Source organism: Natator depressus, chromosome 5, assembly GCF_965152275.1.
Source record: "Natator depressus isolate rNatDep1 chromosome 5, rNatDep2.hap1, whole genome shotgun sequence".
NCBI lineage: Eukaryota > Metazoa > Chordata > Testudines > Cheloniidae > Natator > Natator depressus.
The window spans coordinates 73929103-73954426 of NC_134238.1; the positions used below are offsets into that span (position 1 = coordinate 73929103).

Below are 25324 nucleotides of genomic sequence, written 5' to 3' on the forward strand. Positions count from 1 at the left end.
TGGGACAGCGGCGTTGCTGTTGTCACTGTTGCTCGTGAGATCTATGGAATTGCTGGGTGTATGTGGGGTAGCGTGGTCATAGGGATTTGAATTCCTAGAGACTGGAGAGTTGCCCTGGAGTCCTTCATGGAGCGGAGTACATCATTTGTGGTGAAGGCGAACAGTTTGTCACCGTCGAAGGGGAGATCCTCAATGGTACTCTGGACCTCCCAGGGAAAGGAAGAGGATGAGAGCCATGACCCTCGGCGCATCATGACTGCTGTGGCAGTGGACCGTGCCACAGTATTTGCCACATCAAGGGCAGCTTGAAGAGCAGTGTGGGAGATGATTTGTCCCTCGGAAACTATGGCTGTAAATTGCTGTTTCTTTTCTTCTGGAATGTGATCAATAAAGTCCATGAATTTATTGTAATTTTTGTGGTTGCACTTTGCTAGAATGGCTGAATAAATTAGCAATGCGAAACTGCAATGTGGAAGCAGCGTATACCTTACGTCCGAGCAGATCTAATCGCTTACTATCCTTGTTGGAAGGGGTGGATCGGGGAAATTGCTGTTTGTTCTTTTGGTTAACTGCATCTACTACCAGCAAGTTTGGCGCTGGGTGAGTAAAAAGGAATTCTGAGCCCTTGGAAGGAATAAAGTGCTTTCGATCCGCTCTCTTACAGGAAGGCAGGCTTGCAGCTGGGGTTTGCCAAACGGCCTTGGCAGGTTCTAAAAGGGCTGCGTTGATAGGTAATGCAATTCTAGAAGAAGAGGGTTGCAGGATGTCAGTTAGCTCATGCTGCTGTTCAGGAACTTCCTCCAGGTTAATTCATAGCTCATTGGCAGCTCTTTTAAACAGGTCTTGAAATTTTGAGAAGTCGTCCGAAGACGTCGGAGGAGGAGAAAGCAATGCTTCATCAGGCGGAACAACTGGTTCTACCGGGTTAGAGGCAGGCCGTGCTTGCTCTTGCGGTTGTGACAGGGCTGTCTGGTGTCTGGAGTCCGTGGCAGGGTCGTCAGCTGTGGTACTGAGCAGGTCTCACACCTGGCTGCATTGGTATAATGAGTGTGGTCCTGAGTATAAGGAGCCCATGGAGCCCAATATTGCCACTGTGGTGGGACGGGCATGGGTGATGCCATCTAGGGGTTCACGCACCATGGGGCAGGACCCTCGAAGTAGGATGAGGCACTTTTCTATGACCACTCTTGACTTGGGTCTGTGGACGGGAGATCTGATAAGGTGAAAATTCTCCCTGCAGCCCAGATTCCCCATCACTGGAGGAAAGCTGTGCAGACCTTGCTGGAGAGAAGCAGGTGTGACTGAAAGATAGGTAACTCCAGGAGGTCCCTTGAGTGTGTGAATTGCAGTGCCGCAGTGCCTCTGTGAGGGGAGGGCTGAGCGAGAGAAATTTGTTGTGAGGAGGGATTCCTCTGCACCTGTGTCCCAAGTGTTCTGTCACTTCCGGCTAGTTCAAAGGCTGATGGTGCCGGGAGAGTGAGAGGAGCCTATGGGGGGTCAGGCAGGCTGGTATGCATCAGCACCGCTTCCACTGCGGTGCCGAATGGTGCCGTGTGAGAGGCAGGCAACTGAAAGCCTGAAGCCTCAGCACCGGAGGTTAGTGTGACCGCCGCGGTCACAGGCGGGTTTCGCGTGGCGTCGGAGGAGCCCGGTGCATCAAAGGTACTCAGCCAGGGGAGCGCAGGGAGAGAAGCAGTACCTGGAGAAGGCCTGTCCCTGAGAATACCCTTTGTGGGTGAGAGAGACTGATTTTTTTTTTTAAGTTTTCTTTTGTCTCTTTGAAGCAGGGGGGCCGCGGCGTACAGCAGAGTCAGAGCCCGGGTCTGAGGCTGGTCTGAGAGATTTTTGCAGCAGGAGCAGTTTTAGCCGTAGCTCCCTGTCTTTGCATGCCCTAGATTTTGACTTGCTGCAGTGGGCACATTCTGGGGAGGATGTGGGACTCCCCCAAACATTTAATACACTTAGAATGGCCATCTGAAAGAGAGATGGCATCATTACAGTGAGAGCAGCACTTAGAACCTGGAGAGCCAGGCATGTCGGAAGCGGCTGCGCTGACAGGAACAAAAATGTTTTATTTTTGTTTGTTTTTTTTTTTTTAAAAGAGAAGAGAAGGAAAAAGGGTACCTAACTATTGCTGGTAAGCTAAACTAAGAGGGAAAACAAGTTGAACAAGGAGAGAAGAAATGATCTAACGAGTCTGTTGAGCTCCTTCTCAGGCCGGGACAGTAGAGAAGGAACTGAGGAGACCGGTCGCGCACACATACTATTAAGGTACACTCAGAGCGGGGGGGCAAGCTCTGCGTGTGCGTGACCAGTATGAGTACTGCTGTAAAAATCTCTGAGCGAAGGCACAGGGATGCATCAACACCTGGAGTGGAGCACCCACAGGGACATCTCTCGAAGAATACATGGCAATATTATCACTGTTGCACAGGGAGATGATGGTGGTCAGTAATTAGCGATTGAGTAAACAGAACAGAGAAATGCCCAAGCAGCCAAGGGTCCATAGAATGAGGGAAAATTGCGAGGCTGCCTTCCTTATCGATGCAGGTGTTATAGCTGAAGCTTACCCACAGAGAAGCTCAGCCTTGTTTAGATATATGGATATAATCAGAAGGGCATATAATACATTCAAGGGCATGTCTTGGTTTATTATGATGAGCAGGTTAGATTGAGGGAGGCAAAACAAACTGGGATTCAGTGGGACATACCACATCGTGGCGTCTGCCATTCCAACCACGACATATGGTGACCTGGTGCCCACATGGATAGTGGCCTGTTCATTCAGCGGCAAGCCCGGCAGGGGCCTGGGTTCCATATTTGCTAGGCATTTAATGATAGTGGTTGTTTTTGCAGCATCTGTAAGTTCAGGCATGCTTGCAAAGTATGTGTTGGCGGCTCATACAGTACATTCATGCCAGAATGGTGAGGGGAGGTCCCAAGGGGGAAACAGGATGAAGGGCAGAGAAAATGCCACTTGCAGGTTTGGCTTGGCAGGAATGGGGCATGGGGGACAGAATATAAGCAGGCGCAGGGGGTGTGTTGAAAGCAGAGAAATAGGCAAAGGCACAGTTTCCAGTTAAGCTGGAGGTGTTTAAGGTGCTCTTGTGGGACTACCCCAGCTAAGCCAATGGGGCAGATTTGGAGGGCAGGGTTAAATGGGGGTTTCTGATCCATTTTATGTTTAAAATAAAAATAAATAATTAAATAATTAAAGTCAGGGGCTGGGTTTGGCTATATTGTCAGGACAATGATTCCACAGGAATGAATTGAGGGTAGAATGACAGGGCCATTCAAGCAGTTGCCTGTGGAGAACTTGTGGGGATTTTTCCCCTCCGAGGCTTGGCCCCCAAGAAGGCTTCAGAAAATGCAGATTATTTAATCACCTCACTGGAGTTGATAATGGCATAGCATAGGCCTTGTCTCATGTTCAGCTGCACAGATTTCTGGAGCTGGCACCAGGAGCCATCCAGGCACCCAGGCAGATGCTGCTAGTGCTATGGATGGCGGTCACTGTGGTGCAGAGATCAGTTGCTCCTCGCATATAGCAGAGCTATGAGAAAAGTTAATGATTTCATGGAATTTCAGAACTGGGAAGGCCAGACAACAATATGGTCCATTACAGAGGAACAGGTGCTGTGGTACATGGTGCCGTTGGCAACCCATCACCTGGCGCCCTCAACAATCTCGAATCACCTTTCTGCCATTACATTCGTCAGTAGGCTAAATGGTTATCTTGATCCTTGCAGTGGTTTTTAGCTTGAAGGTTTTTGCTGGGGTGGTTGCATACCAGTGGCCCCAGGGAAGATTCACGTCATCCCATCACAGTTTACATGCTCAGGGATCTTGTGCAGATCACTGGTACCATATGTCATAGTGCACAGGAGGCAGCCTTGTTCAGGGCAGTGTTGTTGATAGCATTGTTTGGTGCTTTCAGGATCAGCAAGCTAATACCTCGGTCCGGTAGGGACTCTACAGGAAGAGCTTTAGAACTGGGTGATGCATTCAGTGATATTACACTTGTGAAGTTCAAAGAAGGATCAAGTAGGCTGGAGTGAATCTGTTATCCTACGGGAGGGCAGTGAGCCTGGAGTCTGCCCCAGGCTTTGATGGCCTATGTGGAGATATGGTTGGGGTGGGGGAAGGGCCCCTTTTTATGCACGGTGACCAGAGTCCCCTCACAACATATCAATTCATTATGGTATTGAGATGGGAACTGACAAGTTTAGGGCTGCTAGCCCACAAATTTGGTTCCCACTCATTCAGAATCAGGGCAGCAGCAGCAGAGCTAGGTATGGGAGCAGAGGCAATTCAGGCAATCGGGCGTTGGCATTAGAAAGTGTACCAAACGTATGTGAGACCTCAGGTTGTTGTTCGATCATATTAAAGAAGTTCTGTATTAAAATCACAAATGAGTTTGATTCCCCATAGTTTAAATTCCAGGGTATTACTAATTAAGAGGTCTCTTGGTTTTTGGTACTGTTTCTCTCCCTCTATGTGTGAAACTTGCAAGCTGCTAATTGCGTTAGTACATTCTAAGACAGAGTCTGTTCTCAAAGCAATTCACACAGAGAGAGACTCAAAGCAATACTCTGTAACAACAGAAACAGCACCCAGAGACTCCCCGCCCTTTTGTTGTATTAACAATTGTGATTAAAATAGAGAGAGAGGATGTATGTGGATGGATGCTTGGTGTAGATAATAACTGAATGATCAGGGAGGTGCCAGCCTAAGAATCCAATGTCCATTGGCTGAAGAAGGCGTCAAGTGGAAATAACCAGAGGACCCCAGGAGGGCAGACTGGAATCCACCCAAGAGCCTCAAGTATGGGAGAACCAAAGAACAAGATAACATCTAGCAGCACGGAGCCGTCAGGAATGTGCTATCTGCTGATTGATTCAGCAACAGCATGATGAAGCAATTCCCATAGACTGGCATAGGAAGAAATTCCTATAAAAATGGACTCTAGAAAGTGAGAACTTTGGGGTCTGATTCTGCAAACCAACTTCCAGGAGCATCAGATGAGCATCTGACAAGGCCCTGCTCCCTCCTCATGTCCAGGCCACCTGGCCAGTGGCTTGGCATGAGCAACTCTAAGGCTGGTAACTATGATAACAACCTTGCAGAACCTCTCTCTCTCTCTGTGTGTGTGTGTATGAGATTGAATGGAATGTTATAGCTATAACTAACTGCTTAGTATGATTATTTCTGTATTCACAATAAATGTGGTATTTTGCCTTTTTCCCTTTTATAAGATCCTGCTGGTTTTTATTTTATTGGTATAACATTGTAAGTCACATTAATTTGTTGTAACCTCATTCCAGATATTGAATGACCAGCCATGCAGACAGTGGTGTGGATCTGCAGGCACAGTATTGTCTTTTGAGCGCATAGGAGTGCGTCCAAGTTGTCTGAGGGTTCACAACTGGGGTTCGGTGGTGAAACAATACTGAGCTGGCATGGAAAGAGGAGCATGTTATGGGATCAGCTGATACCACTGCTGAATGCTATGGGGACCCATCAGCATCCACCAGATATAACTGTAGTACACCTTGGGGAAAAATGATTTAGGAACGTGTAAAGGGGTGGAACTAATGTTTAGAACAAGGAGGGACTTGAGGCTGATCCTTGAACTTTTTCCACGAGTTAAAATTGTACTGTCAGAGATACTTCACAGCAGGGTCTGATGGGGAGCCATGAGGCCCCCCAGGGTGGACAAGGCAAGGAGATATGTGAACATGGAGGTGGCCAAATTTCTTGGGACCATAGGAAGGGCAGTAATTTCACATCTTGGCATAGTATATGGGGCATCAGAGTTATTTCAGGAGGATAGGGTTCACGTCTCAGACTTGTTTTTGGCTGATATAAAAGAGGGCATTGGAAGATGTCTGGGAACCCAATTGCGTTTGGGGAGGAGGCAGCCAAGCTAATGGCTGGTGCCTCCTTGTGGCAGATGTCCAGTGCAGGTACTCCAGAGGAAAAGGTATACAGTGACCGGATAAATGGCTTGGAAAAGGACTTAAAAAGAAGGTGTTAGTTAAAGGAATGAAACCAAGGGGGGGAGGTGGGGGGGGAGATGATTGGGGCTCCTATGATTGGTAAGTAGGGCATCAACCCCCCTTTCTTATAGCCCACCTTAACCCTCCTAAAAAGGGGAGGGAGGATGGTAAGGTCCCAGCTGGGGACCTGGGTGGAAAAAGTGGGAGGGACTGGTGGAAGCCCCCAGGGAAGTTACTGAATGAACATGGTTTACCTGCACTGCATACTTTTATCTTCCGAGTAGTTCCTGACATCTAATAATAAAGTTGCAACCTGATTACAGACAAACAAACTGTTGGAAATTACCGTTGCCTATCTGTGTTTTGTGTATCTGGCAGCACACAAAAATCCCTCCACTTTCTACAAGCACTATGCATGCAGCTTACCCCTGCATTTACCAAGCAGAAACACTTCATCCTCCTTTGCTAACGGGACTAGGTTCTTGGAAAATTCTAGCCTGTTTCCTTATACCTATAATTCTCTGAACTGGTGACCCTTGAATTTACCATGGCTCTTTTTTCCAAGTTCTTTGCTTTGGCACAATGTAGATTCTCACTGCACTGATCACTTTGGGCATCAACAGAGCATACACATTCACAAATGCAGTATATGTACATGGGTCAAATAATTTTAACAACTAATCCTCCTAGGAGGACCAAGGTTTGCTATTTGGTCTTCCATACAGTCCGCCATTCTGTCAAGTTCTTTCTTTCACACCAGATTGCCTCCCTCAAGACTCTTTCCTCCCCACCCTTGAACCCAATCTCTCTGCAAGGCCCTCACTGCCCACAAGCTTTACTCTCTGTCTCCCCTTGGCTGCTGCTAAATAGCTCCCTCCAGTATGGCTGACTGGCTTCCATAAGAGAGTTGTCCTTAGTAGTCAACCCTGTTTCTACTCCCCTTCCTCTCCTACCAGCTGTTATAAATATGTGCCACTCCAACTGCAGATGTTGATTAGATCAGACAGCGTCACCTGTTTTATTCAGACAACTGGTCTGTTCTTGCTTAGGAAACTATTCAGCATGCAGACTAGTTATCTGAAGCAAGGCAATGTATACACAGATGCACAATTTTATAGAGAAAATTACACACATGCACTCCTAGCATGGACTAGCAATTGTGGATGCTTCCACTTTTGGTTCCAGCTTTCCATGGGACCTGAGTTTCAGAAAGTGATAAGCACCCACCCTCTGAAAACCACTCTTAAAATATTTCAAGTTGGGGACTAAATATCATTAGGCACTTTTGAAAACATAGGCCTACAAACATAATACACACACACACACACACAAAGTACAGCAATTTGCAAACTGGTTTGGAATCATTCCTGATTAAATGTTTCATATAAATACATTAGTAATGTACAACACTTCCCAGTGTTACACCTCCCTAAATCTCTTACATATTCGTGAAGTTTAGGGTGGTATGATAATTTTCTTGTAAGTTGTAAATCAATTTTCATTTAAAACTCCCCCCAGTTTAAGTCACCAGCCTTGGATTGAATCTTGAGGGTTTGGCAAATTTTAATTAACCCACCTCCCGCCCACCCCACCCCGCCCTGCATACTGCAGCCATTCACATAGCACTGAGATGAGGCATTGTTGGATGGAAGAAAGCTGTTAAGGCTTTCCTTTTGATTGAACATAAAGAATCTATTGAAACTGAGAATCCTTTTTCATTTTTAGGGCTGACCTTGCCTTCATTTTCTCCTGCTCTTTGCCTGCACTCCACTGAGGTATGTCACCGAAGCAGGGGAAAAGCCTTTCAGCAGTTTTATGAAAATGAAATCCAAGAAACATGCATGTTATTTATATGCAGATCAGTGGCAGATTTAGAGTTAGTGGGGCCCTGTGCTCAGCTTCATTCCCCCCCCCCCGCATGGGGGAAGCATTCTCTCTTATCTTCCCCCCACTGCCCGTTTTTCTTTTTTTTTCTGCATTCTCCTCCTGGGGCTCAGGGCTGGGGGTGCAGGGTCTGGGAGGACGTTAGAGTGCGGGAGTGGGCTGGGGGTGGAGGGTCTGGATGGGAGTTATGGTGTGGGAGGAGGCTCAGGGTTGGGGCGCAGGGTCGGGAGTGGGTGGGGGTTGGAGGGGCTGGCCAGAAGTTAGGGTGCGGGAGAGGGCTCAGGGTTGGGGCAGCGTGTTGGGGTGCAGAGCACTTACCTAGGGAAGACCCCGTTTGGTGCGCAGAGTGCAGGGAGTTTAGGTGGCTCTGTGAGGCCCTGTGCTTGCCCTGCAGTCACCACCCCCCCGCAGCTCCCATTGGCCGCCATTCTCGGAGCCTCCCGCCTCCCGCCAGGCAGGGCCGGAATGCAAGGGCTTTAGGGGCTGCAACTCAGGGCTAAGTGGGCCCTGGAGACCTGGGCTTCAGCCCCTAAAGCCCCGCCCCCTTTCTGAATCTGGCCTGCGAGCACAGGCTGGAGGACTCAGGAGGAGCAGGGGCAGCCACACAGCCAGAGAGAAGCAGCACTTCTCTCCAGCTGGCTGGATGGCTGACCTGTGATCCTCCTGAGTCCTCCGGCCTTGATCACAGCACTCCCGTCATCTGCACCTCTCGCCTGCTCCCCTGAGGCTGCAGGTGAGCCACCCTCCCTGCTCTCCTGCTCCCCACAGCTTCTACCCCTGCAGCCCTCCTCCCATGGAGCAGCTCCCCCCTCCACAGGGGATGTGCCGGTGTTGAGCTGCCCGAGTGCCCAGCCCTGGGGCCCCTGGTTGTTGGGGGACACTGTGCCAGGGCACTGTGTGTTTCATGGTAAATCCACCCCTGATGCAGATCATTGCTAGCGTGCAAAATTCACAAGATTTTTTCCCCCTTCTAACTACACATGGTGCACAAAAATAAGAGAATAAAGCCTGGTATGGCTGATCTCACACCAGTCTCCTTACTCCACAGCAAACTGTTGGAGGCTCAGTTTCTCTAAACTCTTATAATGTACAAATTCTCCCTGGGAGTGCAATATTTTACCGCAACCTTCCAAGAAGATGTATTGTCATCATTCTGACGTCAGCCGGAGCTAAAGATTCCCTAGCCTGGTTAACCTTAAAATCAGTTTCTCATTCCATTAGCTTCTTGTGTTTCATCTACACTACCCTACTAGGCAGTAGTGGTGCTTTGTCAAAAACAATGGAAATATTAGCATTAGACCCTGACATTACCCATAAATAGTATTGTTCTCTTCCAGAAATCACTGTAAGGGATATATAGGTGGCATGAATTAAGGAAAATACAGTGTAACAGAGTTGCAGGATTCAATATATACACAGCTTATTTTACTGGCTCATCATCCAGATCTTTAGGTAAGACTGTTCAGAATTTATGTCCTATGACCTTGAAGACTTCATAGCTATACAACATCAGTCAAAGCAAGATCAAAGTTCTAAGGCTGGAGGCAATAACTTTCTTGTCTCAGCTTGACTGGCTTCAGAAATGAAGTTGCTTTGCAAGAGCCAAAGAACTGCACTTGAAAATTCACCATGCTGTTTCTTCTAGTTAGTCGTCAGGATGCACAGAATTCATTTGAGTAGTTTCCAGGATTCAGTATGAGTTAAAGTCATTGGTATCTTAAGATCTTTGTTACACAGCGAGGCTGAAGGGAGGTGGTGGTGGGTAATTGTCAATAGAAAAGGATTTCATTGGCTTCTAATTGTTAAAGTAAACTCCGCTGGATGTTCATTAATTCCACACACCATCTTTTTATACATTAAAGACTGGAAGAATAAACAAAGAAAAGTAGAGTTCTCTATGCTAAGTGCTTAAAAATCAGATCAGTAACAAATTTTCTCCCTGCATTTTTGTATTTTTTTCCTCTTATTAGACTATGCAAAGTACACACAAATATTTCTATCCTCCTTAATGACCTAGAATAGGGGTTAAATGGTGTGTTAATTACATTCACTGATACTATACCTGTAGGTGTTGTAAACGCTAGGGAGGACAGAGAAATGATAGAAGGGGATTGAAAGTGGTTAGAAATATTGGCAGGAAAAGCAAAAATTAGATTCATACTTGAAAACAGCAGGCTAGACTGGATTGGAAATAATCTGAAATACAATATTCAATGACAAGTATTAAGACTTGATGGTGAAAATTGGCCCACAAATTTATGGATGCCAGGTTTGTATAATTTTGGTGGTGCCCAGAACGGGTCCAGGCAGAGCCGTTCCATCCATAGGACGGACTAGAGCAACCACCCAGGGCCCCATGCTTTGGGGGGCCCTGTGCTTCAAGGGGACGCGGGGTCCAGGGTGGCCTGGAAGTTTAGCAGGGGGCCTGGCACCGGCAGCAGCAAGCGACCCATCCCCAGACCGTCCCTCCTCTGTCCCCTCCCCCATTCCACCCTTTCCCCCAGTGATACCTCTTTCCGGCTTCGGCCCCCTCCCCTGAGTGACACCAGGAGCCGACGGGTTGGGGCAGGCTGGGGCCAGGTCACTCGCTAACCTCCCAGGACACCACATCCCCCTGAAGTGCGGGGCCCCCCAAAGTGCAGTAAGCCCAAACATTGGTGGAGCCAGGCCCACGTTCCTAAGTATTGGTGGAGCATGGGCACCACGGGCCCATATAACTCGTCGCGTATGAACAAACTAGGATATGGTATGGCAGCAAAGCGAGAAAGTGTGTTTTGGAGCCTGCATGAGAAGAAGGATCACATGATGGAGCAGAGAGGCCATAGTCATTCACTATTTGGTATTAAAGTGACAGTACCTACACTCCTGGGTACTTGTCTGGGCATCTTTGAGAAAATTTCAGACAAATTGGAGAGAGATGAGAGAAAGGCAACAGCAGCAATAAAAGGCTAGAGGAACTGATTTATGAAGAACACTTGGAAGAACTATATATGTATAAAAAACTTAGCCAAATGTAAATTCAGGGCAAGTAAGAGAACTGGGTACAAATACTGGAAGGACAGAAACACCAAGGAAAGAGAAGAATTGTTTGTTGTAGTCCATGAGGTCACTCTAGGAGTCATGTTATGAAATTAAGCCCAGGAAATTTAAACTGAATATTAGGACAAGTATTCAGTGGTCAAATCTATTAGACTGTGGGAAGATTCTCAAGTGAAGCTGTGAAAACTTCATCACTTCAGTCATTTCAAAGTGGACAAAGTAGTAACTTCACTGTTAGAAACAATCCTCCAGTGACAGAGATTAACCAACACCAGTAGATTCTTCTATCAGTAATTTCTATGATCCTATGAACTTTTTGACAGAGTACGTATATCTAATTTCACTTCCAAAACAACAGCTAGCTCTGGCCACAACTGAGTTCTCAAAATGCAGGATGCTTGGCTTGCTCATGTTCATGTTGACGCCTGGAATACTCTTCCACCTTATGGTAGCAGCATCAAAGCACTGGGAAAAAACAAATTGTGTATAGAGTGTTTTTATATGCTTTACAAGCAAAAATGTGGAAGGTTTTCTCCCAATCTGAGCCTCCATACTGACTGTAGGTTGCACTCATCAGAAAAATAAGATAAATCCTTTACTACACTGTATAAGTTCACAGAGAGCAAAACCAAAAAGTAAATCTGCTCTGAAGCTCTGACTAGCTTTGTGTGTGACACGAAAGACCAAACTGAATATCTGGCAAAGAAGACACACCAGCTAGCCTCTCTGTTTCTCTGTGACACAGGCTTTTGAGGTAAGAATATGATCCAGACCATACGATCCAAAATAATTTTCAATGGCATTTTACTATGCTTAAAATAGAGACTGTGACAAAGACTGCAGCTTTTCAGACAGATTTGTGGAATAAAGCAGCCAGAGAGCTTGCAGCCTGACTCTGCACAGGATTAAAATGAGCAAGCCACAGAGGACATATCAAGTCCCCTCTGACCTTAATGCTGTTGATGTTTACGCATGAGCCTCCCCATTCAGCTGAAGATAAGGAATGACAGACAGTACAACAAATTAGTGAAGGTCAATAGAGCAGGAGGCAGCAGTTAATCAATTAACAAAGCAAACCCTCTGTTACAGTATCCAGTCCTGTGTTTTGTCAGTATAATCAACTGCCTGACTCATGTAGTCTAACAAACTTGACCTGTTTTTGCTTTGTCTAATTGACTGTTGCCTTGAATTTCATAAACTTCTGGTGTTCTAGAATTTAAGACTTAATATCATGCTACCAAAAGGCAGACATCTAATTAGCCCGTCTCCAGATACCTCAGTAAAGTGGAATTCCATCCAACCATGACAAAACCCCTGCTTTGAAGAAGGTGTTTACAAGCTATTTATTAACTCTATTGGGTGCTAGTAAAGTCACTGTGGTGAGAGGATTCTCCATGCGTGAACAGCAAGCACTAAATTACAACAGAACTGCAGAACACTTAAGACATTCTTGATTTGCTCTTTTTTTGCCAGAGAGATGAAGGAAACCATGACATTATTTTTCTCAAGTAGCAAAAAGTTTTTCCTTCCTTGATTCCGGCCCCACTGAGATTCTAAATAACCTGCCTCACACCTTCTGCCCTTAAAGACTTTACACATCTAGTGTGGTGACTGTGAGGGGGGCACTCATTTCTTGAGTACCTCCTAGCAGATGGGGGTTGTACTGCAGTTCTTTTCTCACCCCAGTATCTCTTGCAGGTTGCTAGCTAAACCCGGTGGGTCTTCTGTGGCTTAGCCCTCCTGCAAAGTCACTACCCTGCTGGGGTAGTAAAGATTCCAATAAATTAACAATCCCATTGCCCTCAATAGGGTCTTCAAACCTTGGTTCATGCTCTCAAATAAATCCTGTTTCCTTCTTGGGGTTTATGCCACTGTGGCTGGTAGGGGAACTACTCTGGGTTCCAACCCAGGGATCCTATAAACAGCAGCTACACCATTGCTTGATTTCAGTTCATTGCTGCTTCTTCCCTGGGCCTCTGCCCACCTGGCCCCTTTTAGCTTCAGTCTTACCTAGGGCCAAGGTTCTTAGGTTCTCTCTCTCCCTTCACACCCATCTTAAGTAAATGTAGCCAGAAACAAGCTCTGGCAGAGGTGCTGGAACTCAGGGTGCTGGCGGGGCTGCCACAAGCCCTGGCTTGAAGTGGTTTCCATTATACACAGAGTTTAAATTTTGGTTTAATGGCTCTCAGCACCCCCACTATCAAAACTGTTTCAGCACCCCTGAGCTCTGGTTATCCCTCGTGCTCCTTTGGCCAGAGAGGAGCACCCTTCCTTATCCCTTGGGTAAGCTCTGATTGGCTGCTTACCTGAGGTCTCTCTAGGCAGGCCTGGAGAATCCACCTTCACTGCTCCTTTCTTGTCACTTCCCTGCTTCCTGACGCAGGACATAGTAGGACCGGGAGTCTCCTATAGGGAGCTGCAAAGGCCAGGTACACCCTGTAATAGTAAACAACTTATCACGGGATGGGGGAAGGGAGAAAGAGAAAAAAAAATCTAGTTTAGCTTAGGCCCCTTTAAAAGGTCAAGCATTTATTCATTTTTGAGACAGAAAAAAAAGTATGATGGAGCTAATAATTTTGGCTCAAACTTTCAGGAATAGCCTGTTGTAATCATTAAGATCCAGCAAGCCTACTCCAACTGTGAGCTCAGTTGTTGGAAGGCAGGTGAACGTTAATACAATGTTAAAGTAACCTGTACCAATAAATTCTGGTAGAGAAAGGTACAAAAAGAAGACCGACTGAATTAGTCCAAACAAAAAGATCTACTGATATTGCCCAAGGACTCTCTTGAGATCATGAATGGTAAACAAGGAGAATAGAACTGGCAATTAATGAACCAAAATTGGTGCATCAGAAATTAGGTCTAATTTGTGGACAAAATAATGAGAGGATGGGCTACTCCACTCATAACACACTTCTGGGGACTTTAAAAAGAGACTTGGGGCAGGCAGGAGAATCAAAAGGATGCAGACAGATGAACCAAGAGGAGTGAGTTTCACCATCATAGCTGCCACCACCACCTTCTGGGACCCCAGGATGCACCATGACACTATTGGACTTTCATCATCCTAATCCTGAAAGACATCCTGACCAGATAGGCCAGGGAGTGAGGACTTGGATGATGTCATCAACTCCAGCTAAACCCCAAACACCACCTGGATATGAGATGAGTTGCTGCTGTCACCCTCTCCCTCGCGTTTTTTTCCTTCCTCACCTTATTTCTTCTCTCTCTCTCTTTTTTTGTCTTCTGTTTAATAAGAGTCTAGCTTAACTTGCCAAGGCTGTCTCTTTTGCAACACTGCTGTAAGCTTGTGACCAGAAAAGCAGCTAAAGCTATGTCTTCAACAGCCCTATGCAGGTACAAGTTTTCCAGGTCTCAGAATGGCTGATAAGACCATGTGGTGGGCCTGTGTTTCTCTAGCAGTGAGGTTGCAAGTGAAAGTCAGCACCAAAGACAGAAGCAGTATTTTCTATCTTTGCTGGTTTTTTCACTTCCCTTTTACGTATGTTTGTCTTGTTTTGTCTTCTAGGAAATGGGATCTGACTTTAAACAACAACAACATTTCCAGACCATCTCAACTAAACTTATTCTCTTTTCCCTGGAAGGACAGTTATTACCATCTAAAAGATTGTCTGATGGGTTTGGAGTGTTCCTTATAAAAACTCTCTATAGTTCAAGGGAAAGGGAATAAGAGATATTGTTAAAATGAAAGCTTTTACTCAATATTTTACATTTCAAATGCTTTAACTGTTTTTCCTTCCCGCCCCCCCCTCTGTATTTTCAATAAAATGTTTAAAAGTTTATGAAGGGTGTTTGCGCCCTGGGAATAAGCAGGTTGAAGGCTCTATGCTCAAAACCCTGGACCATGTTTAACTGTTTAGTGTTGTACAGTGACAGGGTCATGTGAACATATTCAACTCTCTGCACCCATTTATTCCAGCCCAACAGCCCCTAGTTTGGGTGCCTCCATTTTTTGGTACCCAAGCTCTGATATCTAAGACCCGCTTTCAGAGCATCCACAACTTCATCTGTAGTCAATGAGAGCTACAGGCACTCAGCACCTTTGAAAGCCATGACACTTACCTAGGTGTCTGGAATATAAATGCATGTGCCTAACGTTGGCTACCTGTGTTCAGAAATGTTGGTCAATAGTCTCAGTTAGTATAGTAAAACTGAGATTTTCAAAGGAGCCTAAGAGAATTAGGCACACAAATCCAACTGAAAGTCAACATAAGATCCCTTGAATTTAGACCTCTTGAAAACCCCAGCACAAACCAATAGGCCCTTATTATGCCATTGTTGTCCCTATCTCTGGGAGTGAAACATTGCTAGATGCAAAATGTCTACTGAATTGACTTGGATGCACTATTGCTATGTCTAACTCACAGTTCTGAAACGCACTCTGAGAAGTTGTGTCCATTCTGTAAATTATGTGCATTAACATTAGAAATGGAACAGTAACTGCAGAATTCAACTCATCCAAGTCTTCTTTCAGTATTCCAGGTCAACAATCATCCCAGAATAGAAAGTGATACAATAATATAAAAAGAAAATACTGAAGATGAGTTTAGGAATACATTTGCTAGAATTTCTTCACATTTCACTCTTCTGCATAATGCCACATATATTCCTTACAATTAATCTGTGCATTTTGTTTGAACAAGGCAATTGGTGTTGATATTAAACACTAATATTAATTATATTACAATATATCCTATTACAAATAGGGTACCTCCAGCTGAAGACCACGTGATTGCAATTCCATGAGAGGGAGTTAATCAGTAACTATAACAGCGAAGCATGAGTTATGTATTCTTGTCACCAGAAACTCCAGATGGAATTATAGCTTTAATTTATGCATACTTTGGTGGGAAGGGTAAGCTAGTTACTTCATTATAATATACAGTTTAAAATAGCTCCTTTGCTAATCTGTCTAATCTCCCATTTTCCACTGAGCATCTCTCTGCTGCAAGAGGCCCCTAACTATGTTTCTCTATAGCTCTTCTCTTCTGGGCTGGGGGAATAGTCAGCTTCTTTCCTCTCTTCAGCTGCACTCCCATTGAGGATTTACCAATGAACTTGTGACTCCTCTAACTCCTACTGTTCTTCACTTTCCTGTGACTTTGTTCCAAACCCTATCTCAATCACTCCCTCCTCCCTTTGCACCTCCATGCCATAATGCCATTTCTTGATTGTAAGGTACCTATTAACGTCATGCAAGATTCATCCTCCCTCTGAGGGGAACTTCAAACTCATTTCTAATCACCTCCAACTCCCTTTTACCACTAGGCTGATTAGAAAAAAAAAATTGGTTCAATTCTTAAGAACTAGTGCACTTTGTGAAAATGTGCATTGTGGCAGAGGAGGTTACTTACTTTAACTGGAGGTTCTTTGAGATGTGTGGTTCCGATTTGGATTCCAGACGTGGGTACACATGTGTGCCATGTGCCGGAGCTGGAACTGTTCATAGTAGTGTCAGCTGACCCGCATATGCATCATGCATCAGCCACGTGGTGTGCCTGAGGTTTTAAGAGGTTGGGCGGGTCAATGCCACTTCAGGTCCCTCTTACCAGCAAGCAGTGGAATCAACAGAAGAGGGGATGGAGGGGGAGTACTGGAATCCAAATAGGACGAGTGGGGAGAGATCGGACTGTAAAAGGTGGAGAAGGTAGTCCAGGCAGATGGGAATGGAGATGGAATCCAGAGAGTAGGAGCAGCAGCACCCCCAGGCAGTGAAGCAGCACTAGCTTGGTAGCAGGCTCTAGTAGATGGCTTTCTGCTGTAAGCGAGGATAATGCGCATGGGGGCAGAGCACGCCCTGTCTACACGCAAGCTCCATCCAAATACCAGGTCGTGAGGTGGAGCAGCCCCAGGTTGGGACACTGCAGGCGGCCGTGTGCCTGTGTGAGAAGATTCAGAAAGGTGGGAATGTGGATCGAGGGGCAAGCAGAGAGGTGGAGGAGATCGATGAACGAATACTGGCAAGATCAAGAGGGGGCTATGAGAATAACTGTTGCACGAGCCCGCCGCACCTTGCACAGGACTTGCGGGAGCAGGGAATGGGCGGGAAGGCATAGCGGAGTTCGGTGGTCCAGGGAAGGAGACGGCCGTTGCCTTGTGAGCCTGGCCCATGGGCTTTTCTGGAGCAGAAGAGGGAAAGTTTGTGGTTCAAGGCCCCAGCTTGACATGCCCCACTGGTGAAAGACAGAGGAGAGTGGGGTCATGAAACTCTCATTCATGATTTGCGTAGAAGGCCCTGCTGAGCATGTCTGCCAGACAGTTGCTAGTGCCCAGGAGGTGCACACCATGGAGGGTGACTCCGTGCCTGTGGCACCAGTTCCAGAGGAGGATGGCCTTCATGCAGAGGGAGGGGGACCGGGCACCCCTGCTTGTTGATATATACAACCATGGTCCTGTTATCAGACAGCAGTTGAATGTGGCAGGATATGATGAGGGGCAGGAATGCCTAACAGGCAAGGCAGGAAACCTGCAAATCCAATATACTGACGTGCATCTCTGTCCAGACGCCATGGGTAGCAGAAGAGAAGCTGATTGAGATATGCAACAAAAGGAAGCTCGGCACCGAGGACTGGACCAAGATACAGCTAGTAGATTTGATATGTTCTAATGATCAGAAGAGGAATAATGGTCCAAGTTTGCAGGGAACTTCCAGTCCATTGGCAGAGGCCAGAAGGCGAGAAAAATCTTAGAACCAACTTCCTGAAGAGTAACAGGGAAGAGGCTGACAGAGGTAGTAACCATGTTCAGTCCAGACTGAATGCACCACTGCAACAGGAGTTGTGGTCAGATCTGCAGCTAGAGCAAGAGAAGTTGCAGCTGGAGAGAGTCAGTGCATGTGGAAATCCACAGCAGCTTGCAGTCCTGGAGCAAGAGAGAGCAGACCAGAAGCATCAGTATGAGAGACACACATCTCCATCCAAGAGAGATGATGGCTGGGAGCTGAAGCCTGAGAATGGGTGACTTTTGATAGACCATAGAGGGGAAGCATAGGTGCAGTTCCTCTGAACTGTGACACTCCCCTACATGAGAGAGACATGTCTTGAGCATCCTTCAAGATTCGCAGTATAGTAAGTGCTGGTGGAAGTTAGGTTCTGTTAACATACCAATTACACACTATAGAGGTCCTAAATGGACTTGAGCTTTGATTAACACTTCTCTTGTGGTAGCTCCTTGAGTGAGGAGGAGATACAAAATCTGAAGGGGATGGACAGTGCTCCTGAATGGCCTACATAGCAACACTTGACTCCTTTGAATTCAGGAGGAGAGTATCCACATTCAAATGTGTGCTAGTGGCAAGAGCAGGGGACCAGGAGCCAGGAGATCAGGGTTCTAACCAGATCACTGACTCACTCTTTGACCTTGGATGATTTGGTTGATCTCCCCATGCAATCTGTGAAATGGGGATGTTACTTTTTAAAATACTTGTAGACCTTTGGACGAAAAGCTCTGTGTAGTGCAAAGTATCATTCTATTTTAACAAGTAAGCAGAACTGACTCTAGGCACCAGCAAGCGAGCACATGCTTGGGGCAGCACAATTCCAGGGGGGGCGGCATCATTCTGGCCACCCTTCTTTTTTTTTTTTTTTTTGCTTGGGCAGTTGCGCTCTCAGAGCTTGGGGCAGCAAAAAGCCTAGAGCCAGCCCTGCCACTAAGGCATATGTAGGGCTGGATTGTAGGTGTCTTACACGGACAGCAGGGGAGATATAGAAGGAGTTGGTTGGGGCAATAAATATAGGGATATTTATATAAAAACCAGGTTAGAAAAAATAAAAGCCAACACTGGTTTCTTAACTTCTGAAATACTGCTTTGTTCTATTTTTGCATTTCCTGACTTTTGTTTCTTTAAGTCAGATCCTGCATGTTACCTTAACATTGATTTTGTAATTAATTTCATATAAAAAGTAAAAATAAAAAATAAAAAGAGAACCCCATCACTAACATTGTATATAAGATACTGTCACCAAAACTGTACTTTAATTGCAGTGGGATTATTACATCTATTTTTCTGAGATCATGTCATACTGTATGTTACAATCTCAAGGATCCTTGATCTACAGATCACTGACAAAACACTGTCTCACTGCTGTATCATTTTTACAATCAGACTCTTGATCCAAGAAATATTGACATAGACACATCACCTCTTTGACTGCAATGTGCTCTAAGTGTCCTTAATTGGGAAATTATTGACATCACAGAGCATCATTAAAATCATTTGTGTCAAATTGAGTTTGTGTAATTAAGAAATGTTATATTCTGTAACACATGTTGTAGCAGGAAAGCAGACTACTGTAATTCCTATTGACTCAAATTGCTAAGCAAACTAAGATGCCTCAATCTTGACTGTTTCAATTTAAAAATAATTAAGAACACCCAAATGCTAGACTATAATATGGATGTTGAGTAAAATTATTAAATTAGATCAATTACATTTTGGATGTATAGGTATTTCTTTTTAAAAAAGCTGAAACTCTAAGCTAATTTCAACCAAGTTACTTCAATTAATGTTTTACTAAAAAAAAAAAAAAAAAAAAAACCACACACACACACTCCTGAACCCAGGATTTTTTCTACCTAAAGAACATAAACTAATTGTGCACATGCATGACCTGTTGATGAGAGTGTTTCTCTGCTTTAGTTACAATCCTAGGCTGTGCTGCATTTGCTTTACGCTGCACTGCTGGCATAAACCCACCCTAAAGTTGGCATATAGCAGATCCTCTGATCACCCTTACAAGAACTCCTCTCTCTGCAGCCAAATTAGAAGGCTTAGCAAGTGAAAAAGAGGGAGTAGCTAATGCTTGCCTGCACCCCAGCTACCTCTGGAAGCTGTATCAATCTTTTGAGGCCATAGCAAATTAGAATATTCTGGCTCCATACCCCCCACTCCACTGCTCCCCCTGACTGGTGAATGGCTGCAAAGGGGTGCCCAGCCAACCTTTGCATGCTGCTATCACCTTTGCTACCCCTGTGTCAAGGCTGATTCCCCACTCTGGCACTTCGAGGGCTGAAGGTGGGGGCCCGCGAGGATTCTAAAAATACTGGCCACTCCAGGCTTGTCTTAAACTCCCAAGGTTACAGCTTCTCTCTGACCTTGGATAGGTAGATACTGCCACCACCCAAATGCAAAACCCCTTGGAACTCAGGAAGGCGCACTTGGGAATTCCTTCCTGAGGGGTACCCTCAAGCCCTTTCACGGCCCACCTCCCCCCCCACCCCGGGGGAAGCTGAGAAAGGAAAACAAAGAAATCAGCTGTTGCCAACAGCTAACAAAACCATGTGCACAAACCTCTTAAGACACAAAAATCCAAATCCTGTTCTTAAAAAAGGTACATTAAAAAAAAAAAATATCTGAAAACTCAGGCTATTGCTAGATTTTTTTAATTCCAAAAATTAAGCACCCAAAATAGTTTTCTGGGGGTTCAGCTTAAAGCTTACAAGCAACAAAAGCATCTGGGGTTAGCACAGAGGAATCCACAAGCCATAATAAAAACAAAATAAACCTAATCCTGTCTTTCTACACATTTTGTGATCTATTTACATATCTGAGTTTCCAAATAAGCAATTTCTAGGTATGATTCTGATTATTTTTATACCTGGCCTTTAGCTTCTCACAGCATAACTGCTGCCGTTCCCCTCTTCCCCAGAGGGCAACAACAGACAAAGAGGGAGCCTTGTTTCAATTTTTAAAAGTTCTAGCCGTCCCATTGGCTCTTTTGGGTCAGGTGCCCACTCCCTTTCTTTTACCTATGCAGGGAGACTTTATTAACCCTTTACAGGTAAAACAAGCAGAGAACAGCCACCAAGAGGGACTTTATAGCTAACTGGCTGGCTGGGTGTCCATAAAAGGGAGCTAACCCCTCCTTCATTTATCACACCCTGCCAGTGCAAAGGCCATAGTGAGGGGATGCTGTGGATCTGAATCTATGCGATCCTGGTACCCCACACTACCAATACACAGGGGCTGTGTCCACTATCCACTTGTAGGGACAACTCTGTCACCCTTACTGAATGGGACTACTGGTATAACAAGATATCATTCAAGGAGAGGGTGGCAGAATTGGACCCTTGACCTATCTGTGCCTCCTGTTTACTCATCTTTAAAATAGCTATATAAATGCACTTATGACTCTCAGGTGTGCTAGGAGGCATAAGTAATCTTTGTAAACTGCTTAGAGATCCTGGGATGAAAGGCACTATTATTATTAATCATTTATATTATTATAGCACCCAAAGGCTACAGACAGAACAGGCCTTATTTGGGCTGGCTAAGTGCAAGGGAGTCTCTGTTTTCTGGGGCTAGAGCAAGTGTCTTTTTGACTATATTTAACATGTTTTATAAATCAGGAAAACAAACACATTTTCCCTCTTACTGCGTTACTTTTGCATAAGCTTCCATAATCCATTTCAGCTTTTAAAAGATATTTGAGGTCTATGAATCTCTCACATTCCTAGTTGTTCACACTTAACAGTAGCGGCACCACAAAGCCCACGTCTGCAGAAGAACATGTGGGCAGAGTTGGAAATGGAGGGTTGCTTTTTTTATTTTCATGCCATTCCAGTCAGTGGAACAGTTTTGCCCAGGTTTCACTTTACGAGGCAATTCTGTTTTCATGTCAAGAAGCATTTTGTGCCACTTCAGGCTAAGCAGTCCATCTCCTTTTGGTTCTATTCTAAAACAGACTATTTATGACAGCTCCAATAATGGCTCACAAAATTACTGTTCAAGAACCTAAGCCTACTGTACCTCTGACTATCCTACAGGACCAAACTTATTAAAATTTAAACATGAGCATTAAGACTGTCATGCATTTTACATAGGATGTTTTGGTTCCAACATGATTTCCTCATTGGAGCCATTGGCCAGTCAGGCACTTGCTTCTGTCTCGCCTGAATTATTCATTAGACATTTTCATTTAGAAATCATCAACTTAACTGGAACAACCACTCTGCAGAAAAATATGTCAACATATTTTATTTCCTCCCCTGAATTAAATTCTGATGTTAATCAAGTGCACTAAGAAAAAGAAAAAGAAAATTAATTTCTTCGTAAGAAACTATGGCTGAGGCATTTATTCATGGATGTCTGTTATCTGCCACACATGAGGAGTAGCATCCTGAATTAAAGAGGGGAAAAAATTAGATTTTTCCCCGGAGTGGCTGCTGTGTAAGTGACAAGGTTCCTAAAGAAAAGAATGAATAAATGGAAGTAGAAAGATTTGGACTGCCATTTTAATATACTGCAGATAGAATACAACTACCTTCAGAATCCTTAATTCCAGTGACTGGTGATTATCACAAAAGCAAATACTGTACTTGTGACTCCAAATGAAATTTAAGAAATGAATACCAGGTGGTATGGCTGAATATACACAAAGCAGTCTACATTATTTTAGCAGATTGAACTTTCATTGTGAAAGCCTGCGATATACGAACAGGTATAGTACAGGAACTGGTTTGTCTTTCTCCTATGGATGCTGCTGGCTAAAAATGTGACAGAACATACTCAAAGTGTTACAGACAGCATGAAATCCTGGCTCTGTTGAAGTTTCTCACATTGAATTCAGTAGGTCAAGATTTCACCCACAGTTTCAGAGGACAAAATCCACATTTGTGCTAAGTGCCAGCACAAGGGCCTGTTTTGAGTTTCAGCAGGACTAAAATGATGACTGATTTTGTGCTGGTCCTCTGCATGGGGGTGAATTTCATTCAGAACACTCATTTTCTTTTTAACTTTAGATACCAAAGACAATAGGATGTAGAGGTATGAGAAACACATTCACATCACAGCTTTAACGATGAAAATGCCAAGAACCCAAGCAGATAAAGAGCAACAGGCACAAATTACCTTGGCCTAGCCTCTCTGAGTTTCTGTAACTTGACTCAGTTCTCTTCTCAGGTCTTAGACCCAATGTGACATTTCCCAGGGTGCAATCTGAATGGCTGGGTCCTCTCAGCTCTCCAGCCTAAAATGCCTTTTACACTATTTTGTGATGGACAGCACGCCCCCTGCCAGGCTCTGCTCACTCACAACCACCAGCATGCAAAGTCACTCCGAGCTAAAAAATGAATGCTATGCCCAGCCATCCACTAATTACATTGCCTGTCTGGGGCTGCCAGTGTGCCTTTGTCTCTGAAAAATGGGTTTGTGGCCATTACCCAGAACTACAACGTTTCAGTAATAATCAAATAGCAAAATTTCGTAATTTTACATGCAGTGTTGCGACACACATTTCAACAGGATAATAATATTCAGCAGATTATGAGTTTTCAAATGATACCTGACAAGGCATATTTTGTACAAAATATATCTTACAAAAGTGTGAACACAGGGTATCATATGTGGTACAGCGTATCACAACATCTATTCCCTATAGGTGTTTAAACTCATTCAGCGCCTACATTTTCAGGGTAAAAGTTCCCTAGACACCTATGTGTCTCCCTCTGAGCATGTGCACTGCTGACTCCTCTCAGGACCCAGGTGCCTATCTGCTACCTAAGCTCCACAGTGATACCCTCCTCAAGATAGCCTATTCCTCAGTGGTTATAGAACTCTCCTGCAAGGTGGGAGACCCAAATCGAAATCCTCTCTCTAGGAGGGTGTGATGGGGAATTGAACTTGGGTCTCCCACATACTACGCAAGTGTGCTAAGCACCACCTCCTCCCACCCCAACAGCATAGGCACCTTAACTCAAAAGGCAGTTCCCAGTGAAACTTGCAGACAGAGATAGGTGCCTCCCTGCAGCCTGGACTTCAGTGCCTATTTCTGACAGGGCTTAGCACATACCCCGGTCATCAGCATCTCTAGAGTTCTGCACGGATACAAAATTTATATCTGCAGATATAAAGTAGTATCCGTGGAGCTGCAAGGCTCTACTGGGAACTGCAGCAGCAGAAGCAGCAGCATGTTGGGCTGCCAATCCCAGAAGCCAGCGCCCAGCCCGGGCAGTTCCTCCGGCATGACTGTACCACTCCCAGCCCCGCCCACTGGGGTGGGCACCAGGCTCACCGGGAGCTGTCCCTGATCACGCTAGTGTTTGCAAGCGGCTCACATGCTCCCGCACAGGAGATGCGGATCGCTGCGTGGATGGGATCCCGTCTGGGAGTGTGTGAGCCGCTTGCACACACTAGCGTGACCAGGGACAGCTCCCAGTGAGCTGGTGCCCACCCCACTGGATGGGGCTGAGGGCGGTACATCCATGCTGGAGGAGCTGCTGGCATGGGGTGCTGGCTCCTGGGAGCAGTGGCCCAACATGGTACTGCTTTCACCTCTGCGGTTTCCAGTAGAGCTCTGCAACTTCCACGGATACTGATTTATAACTGCATCTGTGGATATATATTTTGTATCCGCGCAGGGCTCTAAGCATCTTCCACTGGCTACCTTAGGCAGCTACCTGCCTAGCCTGTTAACTTTTGTGATTCACAGTGCAAGTCACCAGTCTCTCCCCTTTCACTGAATAGGAGTGTAGGTGTCTAAACTCAAGCTTTGTGAGTTTTCCAGATACCAAAAAGTCAGTCATTGTGACATGCCTATATCCTTTCGAGCATTCAGCCCTAGTCCTCAGAGTACTTTCCTTCCTGGTCCTTTATGTAGTCCCAAATTAGAGTCTATTACTGATCATGTTGTTTTCTTCCCTGTAAATTAGTAGCCAAACTTTGCAATACAGGAGCATTCTTTAACTATTTAATCCATTCTTGAATTACATATCCTAATTCCAGTAAAATGCAGATATATGTGGACTAGAGCTGTGTCTCTCAACTGGGCCACAGGAGAGAATTTTGCCCTTTTAAAAAAAAAAAACCCAGTATATTTAAAAAACATTAACAATATAAAGCAAAGCAGGAAAAGAATCCAAGAAGCTTTCTGCATTATATAATGACAATTTTAATGCTAACTACCAGTTGTTGTCCCTTTAAAAATAGGTAAAGAAAATTACATTTGGAAACTGAATCCTTTGCACAGGAAAAGATCAGTATTACAAATTACAAATGTTCAGTTTTTAGCTAATCACTGACTATCACTGCCTTCCATTAGCAAATCCATTAATAATGTGTTCTAATTAAAAATTATGACAACAATGTTTCTGTACTGTGTAATTATAGTCAAGTGAAAAACCAAAAGTCATAACCTGCTTTACCTACTGTGACAAAGCTCTGTCCTTGCCTCCATGGGTCCTGTGTTTCCTGGCGGATTTCGCTAGCTTCAGAGGCTCACTGTGACCCTCCATGTAACCCTTCTCTCTCTAGAGACAAGGGTCACAGTCTACTGAGCCATTTTCATCATAAGCCAGCCAGGGAGGTGAGGAGAAGCTATCCTTCCTTGCACAGTCTCTGTTGTCTCCCAGTCTCAGTGATTAATCAGGGGGCAAAGGGAGAGGGG

At 45.1% G+C, this 25324-nt stretch overlaps 1 long non-coding RNA gene across 1 annotated transcript in view; it reads right to left on the bottom strand.

The window, feature by feature from the left end:
* LOC141988195 (uncharacterized) overlaps positions 1-25250 on the bottom strand; it is a 90212-nt gene extending 64962 nt beyond the window's left edge. Inside the window, exons 1-2 of the long non-coding RNA XR_012639691.1 lie at positions 25087-25250; positions 13229-13374 (exon numbers count right to left, since the gene is read on the bottom strand). This is a non-coding gene — a long non-coding RNA (uncharacterized LOC141988195). The remainder of the gene's footprint in view (positions 1-13228; positions 13375-25086) is intronic.
* Between the last annotated feature and the right edge of the window lie 74 nt (positions 25251-25324).